Genomic DNA, 14,229 nt, shown 5'->3' with positions numbered 1-14,229 from the left:
CTACCAGTACCTCCCGAACAGTCTCCAATAGACTGAGACACAACACACAATCACACCTCAGAAATGATCCTAGAAGGCCCAGGCTGTGTCACCAGCCTCCTACTTGACAGTGCTTCCCTACCGAGGCTGAGTCACTCTGAGGCACAGGCTTCTCCTCTCCTGGCCCTGTGCTCCCCCTACGCTGAGGATAGTTTAGATCAGACCTCCAAGCCAGAGTTCTCCTAAGGTCCATACAATATGTCACAATACTCATGTGTGTGTGTGTGTGTGTATGCATGTTTACATGTGTACATGTGATGGGGTGTGTGGAGGCCAGAGGCCAAAATCAGGTGTCTTCCTCAATTGTTTCTCTACCTTAATTTTTAAGACAGGGTCTCTCACACCAAGCCTGGAGTTCATCAATTGGCTAGACTGACTGTTCAGGAAGCCCCAAGGACTTTCCTGTTTCCACTTCCCAAGTGCTGGGATTACAGGCCTGAGTCACTGCACCTGGCTTTTTATATAGATGCTAAGAGTCAGAATTCAGGCCCGCAAGCTCCCCAGCCCCTGAGCCATTTCTTAAGAAAGAGCAGATTAGGAAACTATGGGACAAAGAGCATCTGACATGCCAGTGTCATTTGAGTGCCCCTGTGATTAGTTCTATCTCACTCCCGGCCCAAATGTCATGAGTCAGGTTCTCCCTGGAGATCCATGTCCTTTCCCCCACTTTACCCTACAACTCAGAGCTCTGTGCCCTCGTCAGGAGGTGACCTATCCTCGCCCCTTTACCCAGATCCTTCCTGTCCAAAGGTTCATGCCAAAGGCAGTCAACAGCTAATCACACAGATGAAACCACTTTTATGAATGATTTCCTCTTAAGATTTAAAAAGCACTCCATTTTTCATCCATTTACACATTCCAAAAATGTTTCCCATCTGTTGTCTCATTTAATCTATCAAAAGTTATTGGGTGGGTTGAAGATAATGCAACCATTGCAGAGCTGCAGGAGGAAAACATTTCTGGCATATTCTGAGATCTCTCTGCCTAAGCTTGACAGCGTGCCAAGCCCTTTCCACCAGTAAAATGCTCCGAATTCTTATTAAATCACAGGAGATTATCTATAGTTATACTACCTTCATTCCCAAAAGGAGAAAACTGACAACGATATTTTAAAATAAGTATATCCATTGTCCTTGAACTAATAAATGTCAAAATCATGATTTAATCCCTGATCCCAGAGTTCAATTAAGCACAAAACTTTCCAACCACAGAACCTCAGGGAGTTAAAGAGATTTGTTCTGGTCCTTCACAGAAATGATTTTGTATTTTCTATAACAAAATCCCTGGGGCCGGATACTTTTAAACAAAAAAGAGGTTCTTGGTTCTTGTAGTTTGGAGGCTGAATATTAAAGATAAACTCCATTGGCTCAGCCTTTGATGATGGTCTCTTGATGGCTAGAATTTGTGCAAAACAATCACATAATAATGCAAGAAGCCTGTTACAGGAGTCAGAATTCTTCTTTTTCCCTGTTATTGCAGGAACTAATCAGGACCCTATCTACAATAACTGCATGAATCCCTTCCAGGACTACAACCCTATAACCTAATCACATCCACCAGGCTCCACCTCTTAACTGCCTTAACACTACTACACTGGGGACCAAACTTCCAGAGTACTTACTGATCTTTGGGGAACACATTCACACTACACCCAGACTGTAGGGCTCCACAGATCTGAGTGAGTACATAATCACTACTTGATCTCTGTTTTAAAATAAAGTAATAAATATTTTGATTCTACAATCTGAGGAATGGCCTGAGCTCATTAACAAGTCCCTAAGTGATGCTAATGCAGCTAAGGCAATGAGCTCACACTGAGTAGTCAAGGCTCTACACTGCAATGGTCCTCAAAGTACCTCCCCCTCTGTGTCCTACCCATCTTACCCTTTCCCCCTTTTCTCCTCCCACTAAGCCCCTTCTTTTCCCTAGATAATTTTCTACCTGCTTTAAATATACACACATGACTTTATGTATAGGAACCATAAATGAAAGAAAACATACTCATCATTCTGAGGCTGGCTTCATTCTCTTCTTATGACTGTCTCCTGTCCTATCCAATTTCCTGCCACTGACAGAAATCCATTCATCTTAAAGCTACAACCTTCCCAGTGGTCTCCACAGCCTGACATGCTCACCGCTCTCATGTTTGTTCTTGGCCTCACTGCCTTCTCTTTTCTTATTCACTCCCATCCAGCCACACTAGCTTGTCTCATTCCCTTCCTCAAATGCATTAACCTTTACATGTGATATTTCCTCTTCCAGGCCTGCTCCCTCCTTCACATGCTTCTTAATTCCCTGTTCACATTTCATCTTGATAGTGAGGGTTCCCTGAGTAACCTATTTAAAGTTGCAACCCAACCCCAATGCTCAATGCCCTTTTACTTAATATTTGTATAACAATAAATTACCTTCTAGCATGCCGTGTGCTTGACATGCATGCTATATCTATTATTCATTGTTCTCCATTGCCTCAGCTACAAAGTGAACTTGAAGAGCATATGGATTCTTATCTTGTTCACTGATACATTCCAGACATTCAATAGATGCCCAGTAAGTATTTATTGATTAAATAAATGAGCATGTGAAATACATCATCACTGCAGACAAGACTAAATACACAGTAAATATTTGTTATTTAAATATCAGTGCAGTATTGATCCATAGGCTAGATGCAGAAATGTGGCTCAGCCTGAGCCTGAGGACTCATAAGGATGTGCAGAAAGTGCCAAGTCCTCTGCTCGCGTCAACCATTATGGTCGCCATCGATTAGCCAGGCTTCTGCAGAGAAATGAATAGAAATCCATTAAGTGTGGGGGGATGGAGAGAGAGTAAGAAATTGAATCCACACAGCACAGTGGAAGCTGAGAAGTCCCAAGATCTGCTATTGGAAAGCAGGAGACACAATATGCAATCGGTATAGTTCGAAAGCCGGAGGAAGGTAAGAGCTGACAAAAAGCTCTGCCTGACACTGGCAGGCCAGAGACCCAAGAACGGATGCTTGAACTTGTCCCAGGACAAAACAGTTAGGAGAGGAGGCTCTCCCTGAAATTCTTGCTCTATTTAGACTTTCAGCTAAATGGATGAGGGCTATCCACATAGGATAGGACTACCTCTAATCCTCATCTAAAAACACCTTCACAGACACCTCCAGAATGATAGTTGACTGAACATCTGAGCACCAAGCTGCCCAAAGTTGGTACATAAAAGTACTTACACAGGCCCCTTGGGCTTGCCATGTATTCTGTTTTCACACACCAACGTGCAGCTAACCAACAAGGCCCTGCCTGCCAAGAACCACTTCTCCATAGCTCATTAGTCTCAACTCTGAGCTCTGCACCATTGTAAAAATGGCAGCCTCAGGTTCCCTCTGGACAAATGCCTGAGTGTTACCTTCTCTGCCTTTCTCCTGAGCTGTCCTGATAACCTGCTTTATTAATTGACTTCTCTCCTCTTCCAGAACACTGTCCTTCCCAGACACACTCCGCCTACGCCTCCTGGGACTCTCGAAGACATGAGACAGCCATGCTGCCTGACAACCACTTCACCACTAAGTTATCAGGGACAGAATTTAGTAAACAGGAAGCCACATAGAAAAAACACTGAGTCAGAGATGACACACAAAAACTAAGGTTGCCAGAGCTGCCTGAATTCCAGTCTGCATGGAGGTTCTTCACCGCCACCGAGTACAGAGCCACTGTTCTCGTGTTCCATGTCCTCCTGACTGCGGACAGTGTTTGCTACTGTGCACTTTACCCCACCACCTGCTCTAGGCCTCTGTCATTTCTATTCTTCCCAAGGCCATCTTCGGAAGGCTGATTGGATCCTTGCAATGTTTGAAAAAGCAAGGAGAGTGTTCTGTTTGCTTTGCATGATGCTGCCATAAGCACTTTGCAGGCCAGACTCTTTCCTTCCTCGGTGTGGTGCTGGCCTCTGGGTTAGCTATGCCAAGAGATAACTCCCCTGGAACAGCCTCCTTGTGATGATGCTCAAAGGAAAAGCATCTGTGAGCCAGCTAGAAAGGTTATCCTGGTATCTCTTTATAATTGGGTCCAATCACACACTGCATCCATAGCTAGCCCTGATACCATCTACCAGCACTGAATCACCTTCTTTGATGCTTCTGAGTTTTAGCAGTAAGTGCTCCTTTAAGTCTCGTTATTCTCTATGTGATACCAGCATAGTTCATACAAACTAGCTCATTCCCATCTAAGTAGACATGTGCTCTAAGTAGACGCTGCTACATTATGGGTATTTGTTCCCTCTAAATTTCACGTTGCAATGTAATCCCTAAAGTATATATTAGTGAATATATAAGCAGGGCATTTGGGATGTAATTAGGATTAGATGAGATCATAAGAATGGAGCCTTGGTGATGATGTCAGTGGCTTTATAAGAAGATTCAAGTTAGGCACTTGCTGTCTCTCTGTGAGAAACCCTGCACCACCTGGGGACTCTGTCCCCTCCAGTGTGTGTTCTCCCTGGATGTGCTTTCTCCATTTTATACCACCCAGCCTCCAGAACCATGAACCAAATAAATCTTTATGCTTTATTAATTACTCAGTGTGTGGTATTCAGCCGTAGCGGTAGAAGAACCAAGAGAGATGCTCTCCGAGAGTGGAGAATGCAGCTGCTAGAGGTTTCCAGCAGGCAAAATAAAGACTTTATTTTAGACAATAAATGTCCCTTGAGGATAAGGAACATTTTAATGAAGATAAAGGGGTTTGACCCCTTGTTACATATTAATTATTGTAGTTTGACTATTGGGTGCTTATTGTGCACAGGACATTGCTCTGTGTGCTTCATGTATATCTCTACATATTGAATAACTATCAAGAAGGAATGTGGTGATTGCTCTTTCTTGACAGAGGGAAACAAGACACACGGATGTTCCATACAGCCTCAAAGGGGCTTTGGGAGACCAGACAGATTTACATTTTTGACACAAAGGCCAGAATGAGAGAAATGTCACACGAGAAGGAAGAAGAACATAAGCCTTTCTTCCATGGAATACACTTGCATGCCTCACTAACATGGAGAACTTGGTAAATCCTTCAAGACATAACTTCAGATCTTGCTCTTCTGGAGATGTCTCCCTAACCAATCCCTGTCCCTAGCAAAGCTGGGTATTCCCTTATTTGATTTTTCCTGCCAGGAGTATAACACTGGGCCAGCCACACCAGCCCTAAGTAGCGTGTGCCTCCATATTTTACTCTCACTGGGCAGGGAACTCCTGGAAGGTAAGGTCCATTTGAGATTCCAAGGTCTTCCCAACACTGTGGAGGTCATATAAGTGCTCAATAAACCCTCCTGATGATGCCGCTGCCTCCTTCACACCTCAGACTTGCCTGACAAAACTCACTTAGACCTCAGAGACTACCAAAGGGATGAGTGACAGAGGAAGGTGGTTAAACCACAGGGGAATATTCATGGCAGGAGAATCCACTACAGGATGTAGCTGCTACTCTGCAGTTAATTCTCCATGTGACCTTGAGAAGAACCCTTTTCCAAAGGCCCGCCTCTCCATCATCAAAACTATCTCCATGGTCCGGAGACTACTAATATCTGTGCTGGGCACATGATTCACCTAAACTTGTTAAACATGCCACTTTTCCCATAATTCAGGATCTTGATTTAATTTTAACAAATGTAGCAAAATATGATGGAGAAGCAATATTCTTTTTCCCTTTCCTAAAAGGCCTATCATTCTTTCCACTTCTAATCCTTCTCCCCTTTTGGAATATTGAGTTCCAAGAATGAATAAATGATATCATCTCTGAGTTGCCAGCAATGTAGATTCCATAGGGGCCAGCAAAAGAGGGAGCAGTGGTCCTTTCTACCTACCCCAGTAAACAGCCTTACCTTTCAAAGTAAGACAGGTTTCTGACCATTGAAAGTAGCCCTGGAGAATGCCTGCCTTCACACCAACCTTGCCTATTTCTCTGCTCGGTATTCATGTTGAGATTCTCTGAGGACAACCATTTCTGTTTGGAGAGCCCTGAGATAAGCTATTTGACCTCTCAGGGAAGGGGTGTTAGTCTATGGCTTAATGGGGCAAAAGGTCCTTTGAATCCTGGCTGGAGAACTAATGGAGTTGACCAGAATCTTAAAACATACAGGCACAAGAGAGGCGATTGAGACTCCTATATAGTAAGAGACAGAAATATCAAATACTTCTGGCTAATGCTGAAAAAATTGTCTTGCTGCTGGCTCTGGTTTGCTTTGCTTAAAGAGTCCAGACTGTAAGCGATGCCTGCTGAGGTAAGGAATGACTGGATCTAGGTGCGTAAAGTCCAGACTGTAAGTGATGCCTGTTGAGGTCAGGAATGGCTGGATCTGGGTGTGTAAAGGATGCTCATTAGGAGTGCACCTCTCTCCTTTTCTGCACAGATCATTTCCATCAATGTGTCATTCTACTCTCATGTAAAACCAAGCTGTGAATTCACCCCAGCAGGTAATTCCAGGGGAAAGGTTCTGTTTCCCTCTGGGTCACACTAAAGTCTCAGCAATGACTCTTGCTGTGTAACCTGAGCCGTGTGTCCATTCTGCAGCCATCCTTATGGCCTTGGAGTAGAAACCATTAGCTGGCCAGGATAGGGAGTGAGGAGCTGTGGCTGATGCTTCCCTTCATGCTTCCTCATTATCTGAGGATGAGGAGGTAGCTTCCCAGTGGAAAGGTTAACTCCAGAATCTGAGGTCATACAGGGGAGGCTTCAAAGTGAGCAGTAGCGGGCAGATAAAGGGCTGAGGCCAGGTGTAAAGCACTTCCAAATGGGCTATGAATCAGGGGCATCCTCTCTGACCTCCCTAGGCCTGAACCCGGCAGAGCCAGAAACCAGGAAGCAGGTGTATGACAGACCAAGAGTACTGGAATTGCTTTACAGTTCGGACTCAAGAAGTAAGAAAAGGTTGGGGGGGCAATGTCGGGTGGTGCAGAGGACTGGGGAGAAATCGGTGAAGGGAGACAGGATTAAGATAGATCGTGTGAAAAATTCTTTTCAATAAATAAGTAAATAAAATCAGAAGGCTTTTCCAAAAGGAAGAGTAGGCCAGGAAAGTCTGTTTTTAGATATGAGTGAACCAAAGACCATCAACAAATAGATAGCTCTCGTGAGTAGTTATAGGACTACCCTCCCCAACGAATGGAAGCATGCATTCCTTTTAAGGGTGCATTAAGAAAATGCCAATGGAAGCCAAAGCCATGGATCCTGGAATACACACAAACCAATTCAGAATAACAACCACAAAAAAAAATCGTTCCAAACTGTAGTAGAGTTTAATTGGATATCAGTAAGAAATACAAGAGGAGAATCTCCAAACACTAGCATATCAAAGAGCATATCTCTCGGTAATTTAAAACTTAAAAAAAAAAAAGCTCTCAAATGAAATTATGGAATACTTGAAGTAAGTTTAAATCAGGATATAACATTCCCAAATTAATAGGATGCATCTAAAACCTGGAGGGAGGCTATCACCTGAGACGTGTATGTTAGGAAGAAGAAGAAACATCATTCTTCGGAAAGTCTACAAGAAATTGGAAAACAACAAAATTGACCCAAAGACATCAGGAAGAAAAGAACACAGTATGGGGCTGGAGAGGTGGCTCAGCAGTCAGGAGCTCTTCCAGAGGACCTGAGTTCACTTCCTAACACCCATATGGAGTGCTCACCACCACCTGTATCTCCAGTCCCAGGGATCGCTGGCCACCATGAACACCCACACAGCAGCAGACACAGACACATAAGTGAAAATGAAGATAAACCTTCTAAAAGAACACAATAAAGCTAATATGAAAAATAAAATAAGTTTAAAAAGAAATACAGGAGAAAAATCAGCCAGGCTGTGCTCTTTAGCTGATGCCTTCACACCTTTGATTTTTAGGAGCTATTGTAGTGTTCAGTAATCCAGGTGGTGTGTGTCAGTCAAAGAACAGACACATAGACAACGTGATGGAGGGTCAGGGGCATCAGACACTTTTGTATCTCATTATGACCGTGGCTATACAGATCTATACAAGCGTTAAAACCTATGACTGTGCAGCTCCTAAAACTACTCAATACTGTGTGGTCTGTGGGATTTTGCTTTTTATTTATTTTGCACAAGCATTTGTAACAAATTTACTTGAAGAAGATTTTATCTTAAAAATTAACTTCCAAAGTTCTAAGCCAATTCAGGGGGGGGAGGAAAATGTTTTTGACAAATGGTCCTTGAAGGGTTCTCATGCATGTGGAACTGAGTCTTGAGTCCTCTTCTCCACCCACAAAAATAGCTGCAGGCAGCACCTTTGGCGTATGCACAAAACTGAAAACCATGAAACGACTTGAAGAAAACACAAGGGAACTATCTGTTGCCTTAGAAAGGACAAAGCTAACTTGAGAACATTAAAAGAACACGAAAAAAGAATCAAAGTGGTAGATCGCTAGGCTTTAGTTTTAAATCCCTGCTCTCAAGAAAACATCAACAAGAAAATAAAGTTGAAAATCTCAAATTAGGAGAACGAGTTGTAAAAATGTGGGCCTGACAAACTTGTGTCAAATACATAAAGAGCTCCAACAAATCAATAAGTGTTGAGACCATTTTTGAAAAATAGGTAATATAGCATGAGAAAGGTTATTCATATGATTAATTAGCCATGAACTGGGCCCATGACATTCATGCAAATTTGAACTATGGGTATGATTCCATGCCCACCAGAACAACTGTCACGGAAAAGATTGGCAACACAAATGTGGAGTCTGCGGGTCAAGAGGCACTGCCATGCATTGCTTCTAGAATGTAAAATCACACAGCCTTCTAGGACATCTGTTTGGGTTTCTCCTAAATGTAGGCATCTAGACGTCAGGGGCTCATGGTGGAGCAGGGTCTGGAAACCGTAGGAAGGAAGTCATGGCTCTGTCTCTAGTTGAGAATGCTTGAGCTCAGGTTTTGGTTTAAACCGATTGCGATCAGCCAAACTGACAGAATCAAGCACTTATGAGTCACAAGCTCCGTTGAATGTTCATTAAACTCAATCGTGAAAAAGCAAAGAAGCCGTTTATAAATAGAGTAATTTACACAAATCACTTTTTACACCTATTCTCTGATTATCTCCATTGGTTCTTCCTAACAATTTGTTTTACAAATACAGAAACTGGAAAATCCCAATGCCAGGTGATTCCCATGACCACATCCCAAGCTTCATCTTTAGAAGGCAGGAAGTCAGGAGCTCGAACCCTACATCTGGAGTTCCTCACAAATTGCCTTAGTTTCCAAGCTGTGTCTCCCTTGCTCTGGGGTGTTACAGGCTTGCCTAAGAGCACAGTAAATGTTGCTCTCCGCAGTTTTCGTCACTTGATCTTATCAAATTTGCAATCGGCGTCTGCTGATGAGTATCCGTGGCTTCCCCCTTCATTCACAAATTCCGTGGGGTTCCGTTGCAAGGTCTTCACTCTTGTCAAGCAGTTAGAGCTGTCTGGGATGTAGTGACAATGGCTACTGTGGCTGAGTGTGCGAGAGAGGAAGATGGGCTGGAAAAGAGCTGGCTAAAGCCACAATCAGCCCTGAGTGATGTCACCTAGGCATTCCTCCTCTGTGACGTCAGTTTCCTCACCTGTAATGCAAGGAGCTTGGACCCGAGGAGTTTTGTAAGGATTTGTGGCTGGAGGATTAGTATTCTGCTACAATCTCTAACTCGAGCACATCTCAGCCCAAAACAAAAATTAAGAGCCATTGGGCCAAAAGAGATACACTTCTATACAGAGAAAATCGAGAAAATCCCAAGACCTGGAATAAATCATCTCCCATTCCCTTGTCCAAGGAGCGATAAGGAACCAGGCAGTCTTCGCTGTGCCAGCTCTGAGTTGATTTGTGGGTGTGTGTGTGCGTGCATGCTTGTGTGTGTGTGCATGTGTGTTCCTGTGTGCATGTGCGTGTGTGTGCCTATGTGTTCCTCTCCATGTGTATGTGTGAGAGAGAGGGGGAGGGAGGGAGGGAGGAAAGGAGGGAGAGAGAGAGAGAGAGAGAGAGAGAGATCACGTTCACAGGACCCAGTCCTAGTTTCTTTGAGAGCTTGAGAGCAAACATTATTCCTTTGGAACAAGGCCCCTCCCTGGAATAGAGACATCTTCCCAGATCTTGAGCAGCCTTTTCCCATGCCGATGCAGTGCAGTCATCACCACTAGGTGGCAGTAGCTGTCACTTGACAATTCAGAAAAGGGTGTGGGAAGAGCCAGGGGACCTGCCTGCTTTGAGAAAACTAGGCCAAAGCCTGCTTGTTACATCACTTCTAATCGAAGCAGCCAGTTCAGTCTGGATTTTTCTGTATTACAGGCAACAATGCTAGGAAGCTTTCAGGCTCTCCTGTGCGTTTCAACACTAATTGTTTGACCTGAAATCAGACTTCAGTTTCCAGAACCTGGGCCTGGAGGCCCTGCCTACCTTCTCTTTGTGCAGGCCTCCACTTCAGAGGCTTATTGCTGGCCACCCCGAGCTAGAGTCTCACCCACCGTCACTCTTCAAATGTGCTTCTTGTCTTACATTTAAAGTCATTTCCTTCACCAAGTATTTCCTAGCTGATACCGCCTAGAATGGGGGGCTGGGACTTCATAAGCAATCATTATTTACTTACTGAGCACGGGAATGATTTGAATATAAAATATCTCCCATAGGCTCACAGGTCACATGCTTGGTCCGCAGTTGGTGGCACTATTTAGGGAGGCTTCAGCCCAGCCTGCCCCCTACTCCCAGTCTCTTCCCTTCTCTTTACTTCCTGTCCACTGTGAGGTGTGCGTGCCTTTGTGATACTCAGTACACACGCACACTTAGGACCACACAATCATGGGCTGAACCTTCTAGAACTATGGGCTAAAATAAATCATTCCCTGTCGGCAGTGTCCTCTCGAGTAGCTGGTCAGAATGACACAAAGCTGTCTAATAAATCTTCCTACTGGGTGCAGAAGCGTCATGTGATCTAGGACTCATATCAATGACTCTGAGATCAATAGATTCCCTGCGGCCCTGAACTGAGTCCAAAACCGAGGCCAAGAGTTTGAGCCTGACTCCAAAGACTCTGCCTTCGGCTTTTCCTACAGAGAGAATATGAGCTGCCCAAAGCAAGGGAGCAGCAAAGACACAGGCATGGGACAGTGTTATTTTCAGTATAGGTACAAACTGGCCGTCTCAGACAGTGTCATTAGGGCCTTGGTGGGTGTGTCCTGTAGATCCAGTACTAACCTGAGCTCTGTGATTTAAAATGAGACAGTTCTCCTTGACCCTGAACCTCCTGCACCCCTAAAGCAAGGTAGCCGGACTGGTCAGAATTTGCCATGTGTGCCTAGTTACCAAAATGAGCTCGGGTCTTCCCTGGACGTGTGGGTCTTTGGACCCCACTCCAGATCTGCTGAAAACACTTCTACGAGGGAAGGCCTAGAGATCTATTTTTAGCAAGTGAGTCAGATGATTCTCAGGACCAGGGAAGTCAGGCAAACACTCTGGATGATCATGATGGCTCCCAGCTCTGTCCTTGTTGATCCTGCCACCATACCATGGGCTTCTGGCCCACCTCTGCATGCTGGCATTGCAAACCTGACTTTCCCCTGGAATCGGGCCCCTCGCGCCTCCCCAGTCCGCGTGGATGTGAAAGTGCCTCCCTTCTTGCAGGGCACTTAGGTCCTCAGGGGAGCTGCAACTGTTTAAATAATGAATGGAATTTTCAGCAGCATTTGGAATTCTCTTAAGCAACAGAAACACGATTGCAGAAATGCTCCTTGGATTCTGCCCTTTCTGTGGGTGGCAAGGAAGACCAGTGCGACTTTTCCCAGACTCTCCTACCATACAGAACAGGCCATTTGGGGAAAGACTTGACTCCCAACTTCCACACTGTTCACCTGCAAGATATCATTTTCTCCATTGCCCTGGAGGAGATTCCAAAGATCCCTGAGTCAGAAGGTATTTCAGGAGCCAAACAGGATGGCTGGCCCCTGCCCTTAGTAGGAAACTTCACAGGAAAAATAAAAGATAAAAAAAAAAAATGGAGAAACCCCCAGGCACAAAGCCACTCAGCCCTAGTCTACTGACTCCTGGCCGAAATTCCCTGCTGCTCTAATCCCAGTTGTCTGAAAAAATAGAGTGAGCATAATTGGCCGTTTGGTGTGTTTGGGTCTGGGGGGTTCAGGTTGTTTATTTGCCCCCTTTCTGCTACAGTCCCCCAAAATAACTGCCCTCATTCACATGAAACAAACCTGACCTTCTTACTGCTAGGCCATCCCTTTGGGTTAACAAAGTGCTGTATTGAGATTTAGGATCATAGTCTGGGCTGGAAGACTGATGTATCAGTCAGCAGTTGACATAATAGTGCTACATAACAACCATCCCAACACCTGGTGACTCTGAGGGTGACACAAACCAGCTCCAGTCCACGCCACCATTTCCTGCTAGACATCTTTCCAGTCCTTCCTCCTCCTGTTTGTAGACTCATCAAATGGTATGCCTGTGCAACCTTGCCAGCCCGGTGCTTCTCTTTCTGTTTTCAAGTAATGTGACAACGAATTCTAAGACCCAGTGAAACTGTATGCAATGAGAAGGAGGCTGGAGGGGGAAGATGTGAACTGAAATCATCAAAAAATACATCCAGAGAAAGCAAGGAAATTGGTGGACTGGAATACACAGGAGGGGCTGGAGGAAGAAAAGGGAAGGGGGAAGATGCTAAAAGTAGATCTCAGTAAAAATATAAAAAATATAAAAAATAAAAGCATTACTATTTTCTTACCGGAGTCCAAAGGCATGTCAGCACACACATGTTCATGTGGAAAGGATGAGAAGCAGGAAGAAGCAGCAGGTTTCCGTGTTTTCACTGGAGGGACACGGGACATGAGTCAGCACAGGTGCCAACCTTTCATAATGAGTTGAAGTGCAAGAATACAACTTTAATTATATATAAAATGTGCTCTGTCGATAATCTCAGTATGTGTGAAGGAGCAAAAATCTCTACTGAAGGACAAGATTCTTAAATTAGAATTTTCACACAATATACAGCAACCTGTGACTTGTTAGACATATGCAAACCAAAATGGCAAAGGACACTAAAAGGGTGTGTAGACAGTGTATGTTATGTCTGTTCTAATAAGAACAGCATGCTCTGAGAAGTAATAATACAGGCTGAGGTGTATGAGTGGTGAAAGGGAAGGAGGGGAAAGCTCTTTCAACCTGATGAATATAGTATCTAGTGACTCAGTGGCAAAGGGCTTGCCCAGCATGAACAAAGCCCTGAGTTCAATTCCCAACACCACAAAAACAGGCGTGCAAAGGACATGCGATACCCATAAAGATGTCTCAACTTCTGTGCACCTGAAAACATGCCTTAATATATAAAGTAAAAACTCAAAGATGCATGAGGAGAAAGTGATGCTTTTCTATCATGGCTGTGTTTCATTCTCTAAGTCTCAGAATCACCACATCAACAGCTGTAGGTATAGAAAGAGGAGACCTGAATAGTAAACTGTCTTAGTTAGGGTTGCTGTTGCTGCAATGAAACACGACGACCAAAAAGCAAGTTGGGGAGGAAAGGGTTTATTAGGCTTACACTTCAGCATTGCTGTTCATCACTGAAGAAATCAGGACAGGAACTCTAACAGGGCAGGGTCATGGAAACAGGAGCTGATACAGATGCCCGGGGGGGGGGGGGGGAGCTGTTTACTGGCTGTCTTTCCATGGCTTACTCAGCCTACCTTCTTGGAGAACCCAGGACCAGCAGCCCAGGGATGACACCACCCTCCATGGTCTGGGTCTTCTCCCATTGAGAAGTGAGAAGAAGTGAGAAAATGCCTTACAGCTGGATCTCATGAAGACATTTCTTCAACTGAGGCTCCTACCTCTGACGACTCTAGCTTGTGTCAAGTTGACATACAAAACCACCAAGTACATATGCAAATCATAACTCATAAGTATAACCAAGAGCCCAGGGTGTAGCTCAGTGGCAGAGCACCTGCCTGGCATGTGCCAGGCCCTAGGTTTGATTGCCATCGCCACAGGAGGAAGAATCCCCTCATCTACTAAGTGGCAAAGGAAATGTCAACCAATTGCATAAGGAAGCTTCAGATACATTGCCTTCTGTGATGGAAAGTAAAAAATATAAGAAAAAACTAGCCAGTCTATATGTATCTTAGACTGTTCAATACCTTTTAAAGTAATTCTTAGTTAACAAAAAATATATGCTTC

General features: G+C 44.4%; 1 protein-coding gene across 2 annotated transcripts in view; it reads right to left on the bottom strand.

Moving 5' to 3' along the window:
* Window positions 1-14,229, bottom strand: part of Ces5a (carboxylesterase 5A) — a 135,517-nt gene that overhangs the window by 61,268 nt on the left and 60,020 nt on the right. Inside the window, exon 1 of one of the 2 annotated variants that reach the window (XM_057753524.1) lies at window positions 12,782-12,816. The exons of the other annotated variant lie outside the window; for it this stretch is intronic. The gene's annotated coding sequence lies outside the window, so the exon portion shown is untranslated. Of the gene's footprint in view, window positions 1-12,781; window positions 12,817-14,229 lie in introns of those variants that run through there. 2 annotated transcript variants of the gene reach the window in all.

Source organism: Chionomys nivalis, chromosome 21, assembly GCF_950005125.1.
Source record: "Chionomys nivalis chromosome 21, mChiNiv1.1, whole genome shotgun sequence".
NCBI lineage: Eukaryota > Metazoa > Chordata > Mammalia > Rodentia > Cricetidae > Chionomys > Chionomys nivalis.
The sequence above is the reverse complement of the archived record's forward strand: the minus strand, read 5'-3'. Positions and strand labels throughout refer to the sequence as shown.